This window comes from Hippocampus bargibanti, linkage group LG14 (assembly GCF_051943395.1).
Source record: "Hippocampus bargibanti isolate YZ-2025 linkage group LG14, ASM5194339v1, whole genome shotgun sequence".
NCBI classification, from domain to species: domain Eukaryota; kingdom Metazoa; phylum Chordata; class Actinopteri; order Syngnathiformes; family Syngnathidae; genus Hippocampus; species Hippocampus bargibanti.
Window position 1 is genome coordinate 5,049,806 of NC_142747.1, and position 18,891 is coordinate 5,068,696.

The following is an 18,891-nucleotide window of genomic DNA, read 5'->3' on the forward strand; positions in this document are numbered from 1 at the left end:
AAACAGTGTGGCAAATTACCTTCGGTCAGGGAGTTAGTGGGAAAGAAATGTCTTATTCTGTGCTTTTTGGGTAACAAAAGGGTTGAAGCACTCTGGGACTCAGGGTCCCAGGTGTGTGCTGTAGATGAGTTATGGAAACAAACAAACTTACCTGACGTGTCATTGAAAAATGTGAATGAGCTTATTGACCCTGATAACACTCTCAATATTGTGGCAGCTAATGGAACGGATATGCCTTATGTAGGATGGCTTGAGATACCATTTAAACTTGGTGCTAATGATCCAGGGCTACTTGTACCAGTATTAGTACTAAAAGGTGACCAGCAACAGTGTCCTATCATAGGGTTTAATGTCATTGAGCGTCTTGTGTTAGATAGCCTCTCTAATGAGTCACAAACAGGGGATACAGAAAAGCTCTTGAAATCGGTTACTGTCACAATACCAACATTTAGTCCCAAGTGGTCATGTACCGTTCATCGATGGCAGTTAATGATGTGCCCGACTGTGCGAGGCGTGTGCCAGGTAAACAGGTGAAACAGGTCACGTGTGTCACTTTCGCTTGTGGCCACACCCAAAGCCTTGGTTCTGAATAGCTCGTGGAGCTTCTAGAAGTAAATCAGAGGTGTGTCTCAACAGATCTTTCTGCATACTTAACATTTTGTAAACAGTTGGCAACATATTGTAACGTTCAGTGCTTGTGTTATGCATGTTTGGGGGCTGGGCTTGTTGGGGTCCCGTGACGACACACACGGAGAGAAGGGAGGACCCAAGAACGGGGGTTAGGCAGTATGCCTGTGGGATTGTCTGCACGTGAGTTGTGGCGTAACAATAGCTCCTGTTTGTGTGATAAAACTGCTAAATTTGTTAATAAAAGACCGACTCGCTATACCAGCGACTCTGCGCATCATTTGTCACGCTGAGGGGCATTACATTGGTGTCAGAAGCTCCGGATTTTCCATCGTACGCCCAACTGCTTAAAAAAATGTTCGGCAACTTTGCTACGGTAAAGGAGGAGGCCGTTCAGCACGGCGACCCGGCTACGGTAAAGAAAGAAGCAGCGCCATGCGTGATAGACATGCCAATGTCAAGTGGCACACAGCGAGGTCATGTTTATGATAATTATGTTGACAATCCGTGCCGAAATGAGCGCGAGTCCGCCGTTACGGCGCCACGCCGGGATGTAGCGGCCACGAGGGTTGACGGAAGCATTGATGGCGGCGCCCTGGGGTTGGCTTGGCCCCCATGAAACCCCCCAAGTTCTCCGGGAAAGGAAGTTGGGAGGCTTATCGGGCCCAGTTTGAATTGGTGGCAGACGCGGCAAACTGGCCAGACAAGGTGAAAGCGGCACAGTTGGCACTTTCATTAACCGACGAGGCTACTTCCTGTCTACTGCTACTAAGCCCTGGAGAGAGACTCAATTACTGCGCGCTGGTGGGCACCTTACAGAGGCGTTTCGGGGAGTTTAATTTGAAGGACTCCTTGCGCTGCGAGCTAAAACGGCGTGATCGACATCCTGGGGAGCCGCTGCCTTGTCTTGCCCATGAGATCGAGAGCCTCGGCCGGCGGGCATATGCTGGGATGCCAAAGGACATCCAAGATGAACTTATCCGGGACCAGTTCATCCAAGCACTCAGACCGGATGAACTGCGCCTACACGTCCAGCTTGCCCACCCAGCGGCGCTCGGAGAAGCACTCGCTCTTGCTACGGAGAGGGAGATCGCAGCCAGAGGAGTACTACCGACGGCGGCTTGCCCCGTTTTGGCGACCTCGCTGTCAGGAGGTGAGGAGCGCCGGCCAGCGTGGGTGGATGAGCTGGTGTGTGCGATAAATACCCGCCCAGCACAACGGGAGGAAGGAAGTGGTCGACGTGCTCGCCCTGCTGTCTGCTGGGGGTGTGGCCAGCCAGGTCATCTGCTACGACGCTGCCCAAAGATGTTGAACCACCAGGGAAACGGGAAAGGGTCCGTGTAGCCCGGTCAACGCGGACCCCTCCAGTGAGTAGCCGGAAATTACAATCTGCACGTGGAGAGAGAGCGATCATGGTGGGGTGGACAGACGTGGGGGACCCCAGTCATGTTCGCGTGCAAATTGGGGACATTTCCTGTACAGCCTTGGTGGACACTGGGTCGTCAGCCACAATTGAGAGGCCTGACGTTGTTTCAGCGGGAACCGTCTTAAAATCAACCCTCACAAAACTGAGGACCGTGACCGGTGAAACGGCCAAGATGCAAGGTGAAGGGAACTTTGTTTTCACTCTGGGGGGTTTGTCGACAACCCACTCAGCTTGGGTAGCTGACGTGAGTGACCTCTGTATCTTGGGACGAGACTTTTTAAAAGCCGCAAAATGTGTGGTGGACTTGGGAGCTGGAGTACTCTTCCTGCCGAGCGGTCAGCATGTGGAGCTGATCACGGCGTCTCGACAGAGTGCACCAGAGGTGGCCATCAACACGGCGGAACCGTCAGCAGAGAGCACGGATGCACCGATGACCCAAACCAGCCTGACCAAGACAGCAGCAGTGCTGACTCCTCAGCTTTCGACGGTAGATTGGGTAGAGTTCGCTCGCCCTGTGATGGTCTACCCACCGGGGGCGCCAACTGGATCCAACCCAGCCATGCCAGTCAATTTGACCCCGGGTCAATCAGCAGAGAGCCGGACTGGGGCTATCCGGTCAATTTGGCAGAAGAACTGTGAGAGCTTAAGTGTCGAGCAGCAGGAGCAGTTATGGCAGGTACTGTGGGAATTTAATGACATTTTTGCTCTCAGTAAGAATGAGGTGGGCCTCACTCACTTGGTCGAGCACCACATCGACACGGGTGACGCGCGACCAGTAAAGGTTCGCCCTCGACGCCTGCCTCTAGCCCAGCAGGAAGCCGCAGATCAAGAGATCCGTGCCATGCTCAAGGCAGGGATTATCGAGCCCTCCGACAGTCCGTGGGCGTCTGGCGTGGTCATGGTCCCCAAGAAAAAGAGCACCAAATCGCGGTTTTGTGTGGACTACAGACCGCTCAATAAAGTGACAAAGAAAGACTGCTACCCACTACCACGCGTAGACGAGACCTTGGATCTGGTCTCGGGTTCTGCATGGTTCTCGTCACTTGACCTGCGGAGTGGCTACTGGCAAGTCCCTCTCACCACAGAGTCCAAGCCCAAGACGGCATTCTGCACCACACGAGGACACTGGCAGTTTAAGGTCATGAGTTTTGGCCTATGCAATGCACCAGGGACATTTGAGCGTTTGATGGACACAATACTCACAAACATTCCGAGGCAAAAGTGCCTGGTGTATTTGGATGATGTCCTCGTCCATGGTAATTCTTTTCAAGTGGCACTGGAATCTCTGAGACTGGTGCTGGGGAAGATTGCGGCAGCTGGGCTGAAACTGCACCCAGATAAGTGCCACTTCATGCAGCAAAAAGTGGAATTCTTGGGCCATCTAGTGGACGGTAAGGGCATCAGCACGCTGGAGGAGAAAGTCAGCACAATCAAAGACTGGCCAGTACCAAGGGACCAGAAGCAGTTAAAAAGTTTTTTGGGACTAGCTTCATACTACAGGCGGTTTGTGAAAGGATTTTCTTCTATTGGAGCACCCTTGTTCCGACTCCTGAAAGATAATGAACCCTTCGTGTGGCTGCCGGATTGTCAGGAGGCATTCTCCAGCCTAAAAAAATGAACGCTCCCTTCCTCACCCCTCCTGATCCATCCCTGCCTTTTTTGCTGGAAACAGACGCGAGCAATGTCGGCATGGGGGCAGTGTTGTCCCAGGTGGGGCCAGAAGGTGAACGAGTGGTAGCCTATTTCAGCCGCACTTTCAATAAAAGTGAACGACGCTACTGCGTTACAAGACGTGAACTGCTAGCAGTTGTTCTGGCGACACGCCACTTCAATTACTACCTGTGTGGCGTGCCCTTCACCATCAGAACAGATCACGCCGCACTGCAGTGGTTGATGTCGTTCAGGGAACCAGAAGGCCAAGTAGCACGGTGGCTCGAGGAGCTGCAAGCATTCCACTTCACTGTGGTGCATCGGGCTGGGGCTCAGCACGCTAATGCAGATGCACTTTCCCGGCGGCCATGTTCCATTAGTGGCTGCAGCTATTGTGACCGGCGAGATGCCAGGGAGTTGGAGCTTTGCGGGGAAGCGGCTGCTGCTGTGCCGACATGCTGCACCCTGGAGGCTGTGGACACTGCTGAGTGGGGTTCAAAACAACAGGAGGACCACGATCTCAACCCCGTACGGCAGTGGGTCCAGAGTGTCAAGAGGCCACCCTGGGAAGGCGTGATGGGACTCTCTGTTGCTTCCAAAGGACTTTGGAGCAAGTTTGATGGTTTGCGCATCAAGGACGGCGTGCTGCAGAGAGCCTGGAAAGAACCTGCCACCGGGGAAGAGAGATGGCAGGTGGTCGTGCCAAGAGCTCTCAGAGAGACGGTGCTGAGAGCATGTCATGGGGGCACCGGCTCGGGACACTTTGGCAGCACAAAGACCCTCCGACGGCTACGCCAAGGGTTCTATTGGGGGCAGCACCGACGGGACGTAGAGGACTTCTGTCGGCGCTGTGATGAGTGCATGGCCTACAAAGGACCTCAAGCCCAATCACACGCACCACTTCAGCAACAAAGGGTTGGTGCGCCTATGGAGAGAGTTGCTGTGGACATCATGGGCCCTTTCCCTGTGACAGACAGAGGGAATCGCTACGTGCTGTGTGCAATGGACTATTTTACCAAGTGGCCAGAGGCATACGCACTGCCAGACCAAGAGGCGGAAACAGTAGCTGATGCGCTACTGGAGGGCATGTTCTACCGGTTTGGAACTGCAGTTATCATCCACAGTGACCAAGGCAGAAATTTTGAGTCCAGGGTGTTCGCTGCTCTGTGTGAACGCCTTGACATGCAGAAGACGCGCACCACTCCCTTGCATCCGCAGAGTTATGGACTTATGGAACGATTCAACCGCACCATGCAACAGCAGCTCGCCATCCTCACCTCCACACACCAACGTGACTGGGACAGGCACATCCCACTGGTGCTGATGGCTTATCGATCAGCGGTTCAGAGTTCCACCAGCTGTACCCCTGCTCTGCTGATGCTGGGCCGGGAAATACGGACACCGGCAGAAATGGCGTTTGGAAGACCACCAGGCGGCCCAGAGGACCAGCCGGGGCTGGAGTATGCCCGTCGACTGCAGGATCGGCTGGAGGCAGCGCACGCATTCGCACGGGACCAGCTGGAGAAAGCCGGAGCACGCCAAAAGAGGAATTATGACGTGCGGAGCAAGGGGCGAGACTTCCGGGTCGGGGAACTGGTTTGGGTGTATACGCCCAAACGGAAAAAAGGCCGCTGCCCCAAACTAGACAGCCACTGGGATGGCCCTTGTCGGGTACTCAAGCGGGTGGGGGAAGTTGTTTATCGGGTAGCGGTCCCCCCCAGGGGCAGGAAAATTGCTCTACATCGGGACAGGTTGGCCCCCTACCGGGGCAGCAGTATTCCTGTATTTGAGGCGGGGTCTGCTTCGTCCACGTCAGGTAATCTGGTTAGCCCAGGTTCCCCACCCTCCTCCAGTTTTGCCCCGAGTCAGCCAGCGCAGGGGGGAACCGAGCCACAGCCAGGTCGACCACAGAGACGCAGACGAAGGCCACAGCGACTTGAGGACTTTTTTTGTTGACCCCTCGGGGCGAGGGTTTCATAAAGGGGAGGGTAGTGTAACGTTCAGTGCTTATGTTATGCATGTTTGGGGGCTGGGCTTGTTGGGGTCCCGTGACGACACACACGGAGAGAAGGGAGAACCCAAGAACGGGGGTTAGGCAGTATGCCTGTGGGATTGGCTGCGCGTGAGTTGTGGCGTAACAACAGCTCCTGTTTGTGTGATAAAACTGCTAAATTTGTTAATAAAAGACCGACTCGCTATACCAGCGACTCTGCACATCATTTGTCACGCTGAGGGGCAATACAATATATTAGGTGACACAATCGCGTAAGAGACAGTAACATACATTAGGTGACATAATCGCGTACAGTAAAGTCTCGTTATATCGATATTGGATATATCGATAGTCCCGGTTATATCGATACTATTTCTATGCACGCACGGAGAAAATTACATGCAAACAGGGTCGGATATATCGATAGTCCCGGTTATATCGATATTTTTTCGGACTCCCTTGAATATCGATATAACGAGACTTTACTGTATATGCGGTGGAATCTTTTTAAAATACGCTCAGTAGAAGTCATTTGAAGCCATTTTACAAATTATGGACACAACTTGTCCGGAGACGTCGGTTGTCCTTTAAGACGAACTGGATTTCAGCCAAAATTGTCTTTGTAAAATCGGTTCACATTTCCCCGCATAAAAGTTGCAGTACAAATGTAAAAAATGTATTAAATACTGGGAAACGTCGAAGTTGACAGGTATTAATCGGAATTGTTCTGCATTGGACGCACCGTTCACAACAACAAAAAAGAGAACATCTCCTGTCTGGGATCATTTTCAGCAGTTATCTCCAAAAAAAAGATACAAATTACAATAACCAGTCCTAATATATAATGTAAACTGCTGTGACAACACGTTGTATCCCTCGTTTTAATGTCTTCTGCTTGCTGATATTTGAAAAAGTTGAAGTGGAAACTTTGTTCTAAATTAGTTGGGTACCAACAGAACACATTTCCCCCAACAAAAATGAATGAAATGTGTGTCTTGTTCCTTGTTTTTGTGACAGGTTAAAAAGTACCTTATTTTTTGGAAATGCACCTCCTTGGTCATAAAAGCAGTACATGTATTTTAGTTACAGGTAAAGCTATGCACACATTTTACTGAAGTACCTCAGTTCAGTGAAATTGCATTTGTATTCAGTTCATAAAGTAAAGATTATATGTATTTGTTATTAGAATCGCATATTTACATTTGTTTACGTTTGTTTGTATACATTTTAGTGTTTTGTGTCAGACCAAATTACATCGTTGGACAGGAAGTTGTGCGCGCGCGTTTTGTATTACCTCTGGGCATTCGAAGTAAACCACGGTTGAGTCAAGACATACACCACTTGTCTTGTGTTTTTTTCTGAATTCCACCACACCATATCTCCCCCTACTACCGTAGTGGAGAGCGCAACATTTTTGTGTCAATGTCTAAAGTCAAACATTAATTCTTTCAAGTAACATACACACAGTCATCACATCACAACTCCCTGCCTTTTATCACTGTCTATCATGACATTTATTATCCACATGATGGCGCAGTCGAGCAAATGAGGCCCGATGGTGAATCGGCCAAAAAGTGAACCATTTGTGTCGAAGGTCTCATGTGCTTCATGAGGCCTCATACAACTTACGATCGGGTTCCGTTCCGACCAACCGGTCTGAAATCAAAACGGTCAAAAGTCGAAATCCATTCAAAATTTTCAATAGAGACTTGGTGCTAAATGACTTGCAAAGAATCTGATTCGGACGCTACGGTCGCCCTCTCTCCCCGCCGACGCGCGGCCGTTTGCCACCTCGACCCGCCACCTCGCCCCGGAGCAGAATGAACTGTCTCAAAGAGGCGCCGTCAGCACCAAGAGCACGCACGCGTATCCTTTCTTACGACACTGTTACAAACTTCTGATTTGGCCTCGTTAGCCACAACCGAGTCCACCAAAATGCTGTCAATACAGTCCTCCCGTTTTCAGTGCATTGGAGCCGGTCACATTCAAGTTAACCAGTTTTGTAGACTTTAAACTGGCCACTGAAGAGGAAAAGAACGGCATAGCGATCTGATGCTGGATTAAATATTAAAGACGATAATGTCTGTGAAGTGAGAGGTTTCAAGACCGGTTTAGGATTTCAAACGGGGGGTTTGAAGCAAAGGCTACGCTTCCCAAAAGGCCACTTTAGCTTTCAAGGTGAGTGTATCAAAACTGATTACGTTTTAAAATTACGGCTTTGAGCCTGTTGAAGTGGTTTCAAGCATGGTCTGGGAGGCTTTAAATTTAGGTTTCAAGACTATCTCGAGTGATTGGTAAGGAGTCCAAACCTTTCTTCGCAATATCGTAACAAATAGTCTAAGTAGTGTGAGCCTATTAGCAACCAAACTGCGTGGAGAGCCAAACACAGTCCAGTTATGTTCTCCGATATTTTGGCTATTTAAAAGTTGCCATTGTTCTTTTGGTGTTGTTTGCCCTGTTCGGCCCAGCACCATCCCATACCCATTACAGTCATTTGGAGCGTCTTTGAAGTTGCATCGATAATAGGATCTCACTGCTTAATGCAAGTAAATAGCTTGGCAAATGACTGCGGGAAAGAAAGCGTCTTTCCTCTCCAGCCAAATCTTTTTTTTGTCTTCTTCCAGCATTGAACTTCATGCATACGCGATTTCCTCCTTTTTTTCTCTTTGTTTTCAGCAGACAATAGCGCACTTCTGGAGGTGTGTTGGAGCGCTGAGGCATATAATTGAATTAGTACGCTTGCGCTCTTTCAACACAGGGATTTTATAGCCAGGCTCTCAGTCAACGCTAAGCTAGTGTAAATAGCATTGACTAAATCTTGGCAAGTGAAGTTTGCAAAACTTTGATATGGAATTTAGGATGTCTCAGAAGGGAAATCTGCGGTCCCGGTTTGCAACACGAATGCGGCATTAAATCTCTTTGTTCATACCCTAATTCTTGTTTGAAACCCTGTCATTAGCTTCAATTTGCAACCCTGACACTGGGTTGTATCCCATATTGAAAACCCTAATTCTAAAATGTGATCTTGACTTGAAACCCTAATTTGAACCTTATCTTTTTTCTTCAGACCATATCTTGTGTTGGGGTAATTCGCGATACAAACATCTCTAAACATCGCTTCCTAATCTTTGTTTACATTTTGGACTTCCTGATATGTCATATCCTGCCTTCCTTTACATGATGTCGCATTTACATTACGTCACATCCTATTGCATCACACACTGTGCGCCGCATCTTTAAAGTCGTCTCTCTTCAAGATTAAACCAACTTGAATTCAAGGACCCACAGAATATTGAGTTTTAGGACTACATAAATATCCAATACAGCGTTAGAAACCTTAGACTCTCTTCTTTCATCAGAAAAAAAAGTGTTAATTCCTAAATTATATGGGTCTGGAGTTATATGAGCTTGAAATGAGCGTGGCTGTCCAAAATACAATGCAATATATACATATTGGTTTATACAGCACCTTACCAACTGCTGAAGCTGCAATAAAGGGCTAAATGGAAAAAAAGTGAAATTATGCCCCCTTGTGGTGAAGGAAAAACATTGCCGGAGGCCATAGCCAGCGCTCTATCGACGCACAAGCATGAAAACACAAAACACAAACAAATTCGAGCATGGCACACAATGTCATATTTTCAATTCCCAAATACAGTAAAGTCTCGTTATATCGATATCGGTTATATCGATAGTACCGCTTATTACGATACTATTTTCATTTCCCTTGCACATTTCTAGTCTTTTTATGTATAATTAGTACCGTTTAGTACGATACCCGGTTATTACGATAATCCGGTTATTACGTTGCTCCTTTTCATCCCCCGCCGGCCATTTTTGTTGTTTATATCGATATATCCGTCGCGCCATTGGTCAACTTGGTCACGTGTCTTGTTACGTGAGCCGCCATCGGTCGCGCCATTGGTCGACTTGGTCACATGAGCCGCCATCGGTCGTGCTATTGGTCGACTTGGCCGTGTGACTTTGTCACGTGACACGCCATCGGTCGCGCCATTGGTCAACTTGGTCACGTGTCTTGGTTACGTGTCACACCATCAGTCGCGCCATTGGTCGACTTGGTCAGGTGACTTGGTTACGTGCCCAGCACCCGTGGAGCAGAGCCATTTTCATTTTCAGACGCTAGCTCGTGTGTAGCAGACGAGATTGAAGTGTTTGTGTTAAAGGGTAAAAATGGGAAGCAGAAGAAGATTGATGACTTTTTTAAATTGTATACATAATACAGTAAGATGTAAGCGTTGCAGTTTCCCTGTTGTGTTATGTACATGCCCACTGTACTGTATATGAATGCAATCGTTTTTTGCAACAATGTTTCTTGTTTTGTCTGCTGAAGCGCGATGACTTTGAAAATTATTAACATTCCATACTGTGTATTAAAGGACAGCCGATGTCACTTTTTATTCAAATGCAAATAAAAATGACTTCACGCCAAGACGTCTTGCATTGCTTGTGAATCCAAACAATGGCTTCAGATTCGGATAATATGCTTTCTTGTTACACATCCAGTTATGAATATGTTTCAAATACACTGTAGTTCTGAAGATTAAAGCATACATGTTTACAATCATTAAAGAATTATATGTGCCATTTTGAGGCAACATTGGGGGAACATCTCTCACCCAAAAAAAAAAGGGAACTAATGGCCAGCTCCGTTTCTTATATGGCGCTTGGCTGCCCTCTTTTGGCGGCTTTTGTTTAATGCAGTTCGGCGCAGGATCGGATATATCGATAGTCCCGGTTATATCGATATTTTTTCGGACTCCCTTGAATATCGATATAACGAGACTTTACTGTAATTTTTTGAATGGCAGTGAATGACTTAAAGACCGTAATTTGGTCTGTATTATCTAATTTGAAACCCTATTAAAATCACATCCTATTTGAAACATGAAAATAGGCTCAAGAGCACTTTCCAAACCGTCTAATTTGAAATGCTCATCTTGTTTTGAAGCAAAAATTTTAAACCATAACGCCGTGTTGATTGAATCTCCAAGTCTCGAATTTGAAACACTTTCTGTTGGGGTAATTCGCCATACAAACATCTCTAAACATCGCTCTGTAATCTTTGTTTACATTTTGGACTTCCTGATATGTCATATCCTCAGAATCAGAATCAGAATACCTTTATTCGTCCCGCAATGGGGAAATTTGCAGTCCACAGCAGCAATTGAAGAGGGTTGGGGTGGGGTGCCTTCCTTTACATGATGTCGCATTTACATTACCTCACATCCTATCGCGTCACACACTGTGCACCGCATAAATACTCCCGCACTCTTGCTCTCATTCTCTCTTCTCTCTCTTCCTCCTCCTTGTCATGATCTGGTTGGTGACCAACTGGTGGCGCTGTCGGCCCCGCCTGCACCTGCACAGGTGCCGGTCGTTTCCAATCAGTCACACTCAAAAGGACACCTGGCACGACCATTCGGTGTCGGGTAATTGTTATATGTCATTGAATGCTGTTGAACACATTGTATGCTGTTGGATGCAATTGTATGCATTGTGTGCAGTGCATGTGTTTGTTTAATCTTGGCGGACTTTTAATCTTGGTTTTCTTTTGATACTTTGTATTTTTTCCATTCAGATGATTTTGATGTTTTACATTTTGTTCCTGCTGACTTTATTTTAATACAATTTCTCAAATACAACCTCCTGCTCCCTCCTGCCTGCTTTTTGGGATCCGCACCCGTCATCACCACCGTGCAAACCGTGACACTCCTTGACCTCCCACAATGTCTCCGCTGTCTTCAAGATTAAACCAACTTTCTGTTCTCCACCTGGCTTCCTGACGATTTAACCATCCTCGTCCATCAACACCCGTAGAAGCAATGAAGAACAACAGTTAATGCAACATCTTGGAACCCTAATCATGTATTCAAACCACATTTAAAGCCCAAAACATGAGTAATTCTGCCTGAAGATCCCCATTTGAAAGCCAACTTAACTCATTCACTGCCAGGCATGTGCAAACATTTGTCCACTACAGTGCCAGGGTTTTTGTCATTGTCACTTGAATTCAAGGACCCACAGAATATTGAGTTTTAGGACTACATAAATATCCAATACAGCGTTAGAAACCTTAGACTCTCTTCTTTCATCAGAAAAAAAGAGTTAATTCCTAAATTATATGGGTCTGGAGTTATAGGAGCTTGAAATGAGCGTGGCTGTCCAAAATACAATGCAATATATACATATTGGTTTATATAGCACCTTACACACCCGTCGAAGCAATGGACCAAGGGCGAACGATCAAAATAATCCAACATTTGGTGCCGAAAATTCCGGGTCCTAGCTGATGGCTTCGGGAGGGGGGATGGTGTGGGCCCTGTGTCTTTCGAGAGTGTTTGAGTGGGCAGCCCCTCCCTTCTGGTGTGCGTCTCTCAGGAATGCTTCACGGGTGAGTTTCATCGCGAGCTGCAGCTATGTTGGGTGAATGCATTGTGGGATTCTTCTGGCCAAAAAAAGTAATTCTATTTACGGTTAATCTGCGTATCTAAGGGCTTGTAATCGAATTTTGATCGGGTCAAGGCAGATCATCTTAATTCGAGCTGATGTACGAAGGTTTCGTACGTGACTGATCAACGCCATCTCAGGTCGAGATATGTCTGCTTCCGTGCCTCCGGCAGCCACGTTAGACCGGGAAAGTTCCAGAAGGGGATTCTTCAGAAGGGAATGAGGTTCTGGAAGTTCGGGCGCGAGGACTGGGAAGAATTTAAAAATTTTGAATTTTTTAAAATTTTGACCCAGGCGATTATGTGTTCTTTTTTTGTTTAAATGCAGCTGCAATAGATCGTAGATTACCGTAACATTAATGCATTCACCAACATGAACGCGTGGTCAGCACTGCTCGCCGTTGCTACGGGGTTTCCCAGGGAGTTTCATTGTCCAGAGGACAGAGGGTGGTTGGCTGGGGGGGGGGCATTTGGGGCATCTTTATGTGTGTCTTTTTGTCTCCCCTTTGTGTTCTTTGTCTTTCGTCTTTTTGTGCGTGCATTGTGTGCTTTTACGTATTGTTGTGTATGTACGCGCGTTGTGTGAGCTTCGCTAAGACAAAGGGGGGGGGGGGGGATCTGCCAGCAGAGAAAGTGGACAGCACACTCCCTCCTCCTTCTTTCTCTCCCCGTAAGAGGGGGGTGGGGGTGAATTCACAGCCGCATTCTGAGACCGGCAAATTGATTCATTCGCGAATAGGTTAATCAACGAAAATAAAATTAATAAAGGGTTGCTTAACATTCACAAACGTATTGCGCAAAGACATTGTTCCTGCCGCATGTGATCCTGCCGCCTAGGCCTTCTCCACAGGACGAGAGGCTGCCTTGTCATTACAAGAGGACTCGACCGGGTGCCATGGAGTCAACTATCCTGTCTCATCGGGAAACCTGTCCAACCATGCAGCGAGGAGACTTTCATCTCCGCTCGACGTCTTCATAAATGACATAACACTGTTTTTTCCCCATAGCTTTTTGACGACTACCGTCCACTTGAAACAAAAACTGAATTAAATAGTCAGGCAAATTAGACTGTGAAAAAATAAACAAGCCAACAAACAAATGAATAAACAGAGGCTGAATTTGAGTGAATTTGAAAGCAAAAATAAGGTATTTTTGTTAGATTTGACGAAGTGTTTTCACTCAGAGAATTGAACACCTTGAAGTCAGAATTCCAATGTGTTTGTCTGCGATCGGGACAAGTAATTTTGAAATCCTGATTTGGGTGAATGCAACACGAAATGGAAATTGTATAAAATGACAGTCAAAGAGTGAATTTAGTTTTGTTAGATTGAGCTAAACTTTGTTCTGTATACGACTTGAATAAGCCATTTGTAGGAAGCCACAGTTATGTACGATGCCCCTTATCAAGGGTTTTTGTCAGCACGGGGCTTCAAAGAGGGGTTTAACACCCAGAGGCCCCCGTCACATTCCACGGTGTTGACCTCTCGTAAATGACAGTTCAATTGGAAAAAGTAAATGAAATAGTCAGTAAATTAAGCTAAATGACAGGAACATTTATCTTGAATTGGATGGAAATTGGCAAGGTAAATGTAACTAAATTCGCTGGCGATTAATTACTTAAAAGTAATTCACCAGTTAGTATCATTGGAAGTTTATAGATATATTGAAATAATGATTGTGACATGATCATTACACTTGTTTTGACCTGACAATTGTCATTCCCCTGAAGTCAAAGAACAGATGATTTGATTCATATATATAACAAGTTGAATTTGATCGGATTCACCTTTATTAGTTTCTAAGCGAAGAGATTAATTTGAAGAGGACAAGATTGATTTGCAATATATGATGACTAAACGTTTTTCATTATGCTTTTATGCAGATGATGTGGTGAACCGAAACAATTCGCAAACAGAGCTGGGAGATGGTGGTTGAGAAATTGTTCCATTTGCAGGACGAATTGATGAACTGTGGGATGCACAAGCTACTTGCATCCACCCATCCTGTGATTTTCTAGGAAGACGCTGCTGAATCACAGTATCATCCGAACTGCATTTTGATTCTTGGTGTCTTTGGAAACAAAATTTAATCTCTCTTTCAATTGTCAAAGGAGATCCAACAAAGGAGCAGCCGCAATGGCTGGTGGGATGCACCTGCACAACTAGATTAGCACACCCAGCTGATGATTTGGGATCGATGACAAAGCCCCTATTGAGAATAGTTTTATTTCCAAAAGTATAGTGTTTGGCATTTATTCAAATGCATTCCAATTGTTATTTTTTGCACATATTTCTCATCCAACCATCTAGCGAGCGACGAATTGTTACAATTAGGCTTGATCGAATGAAAAATATTCAACGTTGGAGATGCGATGGAGGAAATCCAATGTTTATTAAGACAGCCGCAGATGCTGATTTATCTTCTGGCTTCATTTGCGTACAGTGATGACATTTGTCAGTTCAAAAGTAGTTTATAGTTACGACTGAAAGTGCAGGATAACCTGTCAAGATTAATTTGATTACGAATTAACATTATTATTATGTACGGAAGAGTACGGAAGAGGATTAGGGCCACTGAAGAAAAAAAAAATACGGTTGGCAAAATTTTTACTTTAATCTCAGAATTCTGACTTTAAAGTCAGAATTATTTTCGTTGCGACTTTAAAGTCAGAATTTTATTCTCAGAATTCTGACTTCAAAGTCAGAATTCTGACTTTATTCTCGGAATTCTGACTTTAAAGTCAGAATTATTTTCGTTGCGACTTTAAAGTCAGAATTCTGACTTTATTCTCAGAATTCTGACTTTAAAGTCAGAATTGTGACTTTGTAACGTTCGTGGAGCTATTCATGTTTGGCCTCGTCAGCGTGTACAAGACGTAAGTGTGGCTCAGAAGAAAGGACATACAGTAATGTCATCACCTATCGACTTTTTGCGTGGCCGAGGAGTGTCGGAAGACATCCTTTCTCTTTTGGAGGATCAGAGGGTGAGTAAACAGTGTGTTGTGTTTGTTTCGTTTAATGGCTGTTGTGTCCATAGTTAACGTGCTCCGCGGAGCTGATAGCTCCGTTGCTCGTCCGAATACTGTATAATGATTGGATGTACCCGGTTTACATTCGTGAATAAATAGTAACCATTTATGAATGACAGTGGCCGGTTGGAGAATCACTGCAGTTAAAATCATCGTGAATTGAACACACTGTGATCACACGTTCTGTCTGTGTGTATATCATTTTAAGTACCGTTTAGGCACACGCACGCATCAACGAAGTCAAAAGTTGATTAACTGCTGTCTGAATAGGGACTTTATTTATGATAGTTGCATGTTGGAAGGCAAATATTTCCCCGTCATTTTCAAGCATCAATGTACCTTTGTCCATTATTAACAGTTTTCAACGTTTTATAGTTGCAACATATATGCCTGTGTGTTTGATTTACAATTGTTGAGATACGGAAAATGAGATGAGATGAGATGAGAGATCAGTATTACATGTGTGCTTCATATTTTAAAATTAAGTGATTATAAGTTATGATTGAATGTTTTTTTTAATTTATTTTTCTTGTTCTTCTGCAGATTGACGGTGATGTCATAGCACTGATGAACGATTCCACGCTTGCCAATTATGTCCCTTGTTATGGAGACCGGATTGCACTCTTCAATTTTTGTAAGACGAAACAGCTCCCAACCAAAAGAAAAAATGGACTTTTGGAAAAATTGCGTGAAAAAATGAGTCAGGAAAGACGGCGAGAAAGGAGACACTGCGTCAAAGACACAAGAAGCAAGACAGACAAGGAGGCAGAAAACAACGAGAAATGTAGCAATTGGATGGATACACAGTGATGGAAAAATAACCAAACAGGTGAGGGAGAAACAGGGAGGGAGTACCAGAAAACTTCAAATGTCCACAGAAGCTGGGTTAGAAGACATTCTCAATGAAGGAAAAAAACTGTTTTTCCCTGATGGAATTTCTCCAAAAGGCTCGGAATTGGACTTTCAGTTTGAGGTGTGGGATTTAAAAAAAAAACCTCCTCACTGATGAAACCTGCCAGTCCATTGGCAATATGTATGAGGCTGCAAAACTTACATTGTTGCGCTTTTATATTGCAACAAGGCCAAAAGATGACTACTATGATGACAGCACGGCATCCAAAGAAGTCTTGGTTTTGTCACACGATGCCAGTGACTACAACCCTGAAATTGAAGAGGTCTCTGTTGATTCAAGTGAAATGTACACGGCATTCAACATTTCTTCTGATTCAGAAATAACCTTTGGTCCTTCATACAGCACAGAGGGAGATGCTGACATCACACTGATATATGACGGTCCACCCGATCCACAAGATGTGATGACAATCAGTGTCCACTACACTGACACGTTGAGTGATATGATCATAGCATTTTCTGAAAATGCTATCTTGAACAAATCACTCATTGTGAAACGCATACTCCCAGATAATACAGAAGAAGCTAGCATTGGATCTGGAGTATTGAGAGATGTTGTCACATGCTTCTGGCAACAATATTATGACCGGTGCACCCTTGGTACAACAATTAAAGTGCCATTTATTCGCCATGATTTTTCAGCAGAAAAGTGGAAAGCAGTTGGGAGAATCCTTGTGAAGGGTTACCAAGATTGTTGCTATTTCCCAAACAAACTTGCGTTTCCTTTCCTCGAGCAGGTGCTTTTCAACTCGGCCTACAGTGATCTAAAAGCACATTTTCTGCAGTTTGTGAGCAGCCAGGAGCGTGAAGTTTTGACGGCAGCAATGAAGGACTTTTCAGAAGTGGACCTGGATGAACTTGTGGAAGTCCTTGATAACTACGGCTGTAGAAAAAGAATCTCTGCTGAAAGCTTTCCCAATATATTGCAAGAAATAGCACACAAAGAGCTGATCCAAAAGCCCATGTTTGTGATTGACTGCTGGAGGGAGGTTATTCTCCACCGTGTCCTGATCAGTCCAGAAGAACTAAACAAGTTGTGCTCGGACTTACAACCTACCTCAAAAAAGGTCTGCTAACTGCTGAAATTTGCAACTGATTTAACCCCAAAGCAGAAGGATGTGGCAAATCATCTGAAAAGGTTCATTAGAGAATTGGATGAATTCATGCTTCAGAAGTTTCTCCGTTTTTGTACTGGATCTGATCTTGTTGTAACCAATGCCATTCTTGTGGAGTTTCAGGAAATGACGGAGTTTAGTAGAAGGCCGGTGGGGCACACATGTGGAAATGTTCTGCATATTGCTGACAGCTATGATAATTTCCCAGATTTCCGATCTGAATTCAACTCCGTTCTTGAAAGCAATATCTGGGTGATGGACATTGTGTAGCTTTTTAATACAAAGAAACTGTTACTAAACTATCGTAGGTTGCATCAGCACGACATTACGTTTACTCTACATTACAGTATATTGTTTTGTGTTATCAGAATCAGAATCAGAATCATCTTTATTGCCAAGTATGTAGAACACACAAGGAATTTGTTTCTGGTAGAACACGCTGCACTAGTATCGTTGTCAAAAAAAACTGCTAAGTGGCACTATACAGTTCCATTTTGGCTACTGTTGAAAGAGTTCAAAGAGTTAATGGCTTGGGGGAAGAAGCTGTTTAAATGTCTGCTGGATTTGGTGCGCATGGATCGGTAGCGCCTGCCTGAGGGGAGTAGCTGGAAAAGGTGGTGGGCAGGGTGCGGAGGGTCCAGTAGGATTTTCCGCGCCCTAGTTTGGATTCTTGCAGTGTGCAAGTCCTCGAGAGTGGGTAGGGCGGTGCCAATGATTTTTTCCGCCGTCCTAACTGTCCGTTGAAGTCGGATTTTGTCCATTTTTGTGGCGGCCCGAACCAAACGGTGATGGAAGAACACAGGATGGATTCGATGACAGCCGTGTAGAAATGTTGCAGCACCTCCTGTGGCAGGCCATGCTTCTTTAGCAGCCTCAGGAAGTACATTCTCTGTTGGGCCTTTTTCAGGATAGAGTTGGTGTTGACCTCCCACTTCATGTCCTGGGAGACTGTGATTCCCAGGAACTTGAAGGTCTCAACGGTTGACACCAGGGAGTTGGATAGTGTGAGGGGTAGCTGTGGTGATGGATGTTTCCTGAAGTCCACGATCATCTCAACTGTCTTGAGCGTGTTCAGCTCCAGGTTGTGACGGCTGCACCAGAGCTCCAGCTGCTCCACTTGTTGTCGGTACGCAGACTCGTCGCCGTCTTTGATGAGACCGATGACCGTGGTGTCGTCTGCGAACTTTATGAATTTGACAGCTGGGTGCGTTGAGGTGCAGTCGTTTGTGTAGAGAGAGAAGAGCAATGGAGAGAGGACGCATCCCTGCGGGGCTCCAGTGCTCGTGGTTCGTGTTGTGGATGATATATTTCCCAGTCTGACCTGTTGTGTCCGTCCTGTCAGGAAGCTGAGGGTCCACTGGCAGATCGTGGGGGACACACCAAGCTGGAGAAGTTTGGGGATGAGGAGTTCTGGGATGATGGTATTGAACGCAGAGCTGTAGTCCACAAACAGGATCCTGCGTAGGTTCCTGTGTTGTCAAGGTGGTCGAGGATGTGATGCAGTCCAATGTTGACCGCATCCTCCACAGACCTGTTTGCCCGGTAGGCAAACTGAAGAGGATCTAGCAGAGGTCCGGTGATGTTCTTTAGGTGGTTCAGCACGAGGCGTTCAAAGGACTTCATGACCACAGACGTCAGAGCGACAGGTCTATAGTCGTTCAATCCCGAGGGTG

At 45.8% G+C, this 18,891-nt stretch overlaps 1 pseudogene across 1 annotated transcript; it reads left to right on the forward strand.

Annotated features, from left to right (window-relative positions):
• The first annotated feature begins 13,822 nt into the window (after window positions 1–13,822).
• Window positions 13,823–18,663, forward strand: LOC148888069 (uncharacterized; annotated as a pseudogene). Its single transcript, XR_016117165.1, has 2 exons — window positions 13,823–15,146; window positions 15,735–18,663. The product of XR_016117165.1 is annotated as an uncharacterized LOC148888069 (transcript).
• Window positions 18,664–18,891: the final 228 nt, after the last annotated feature.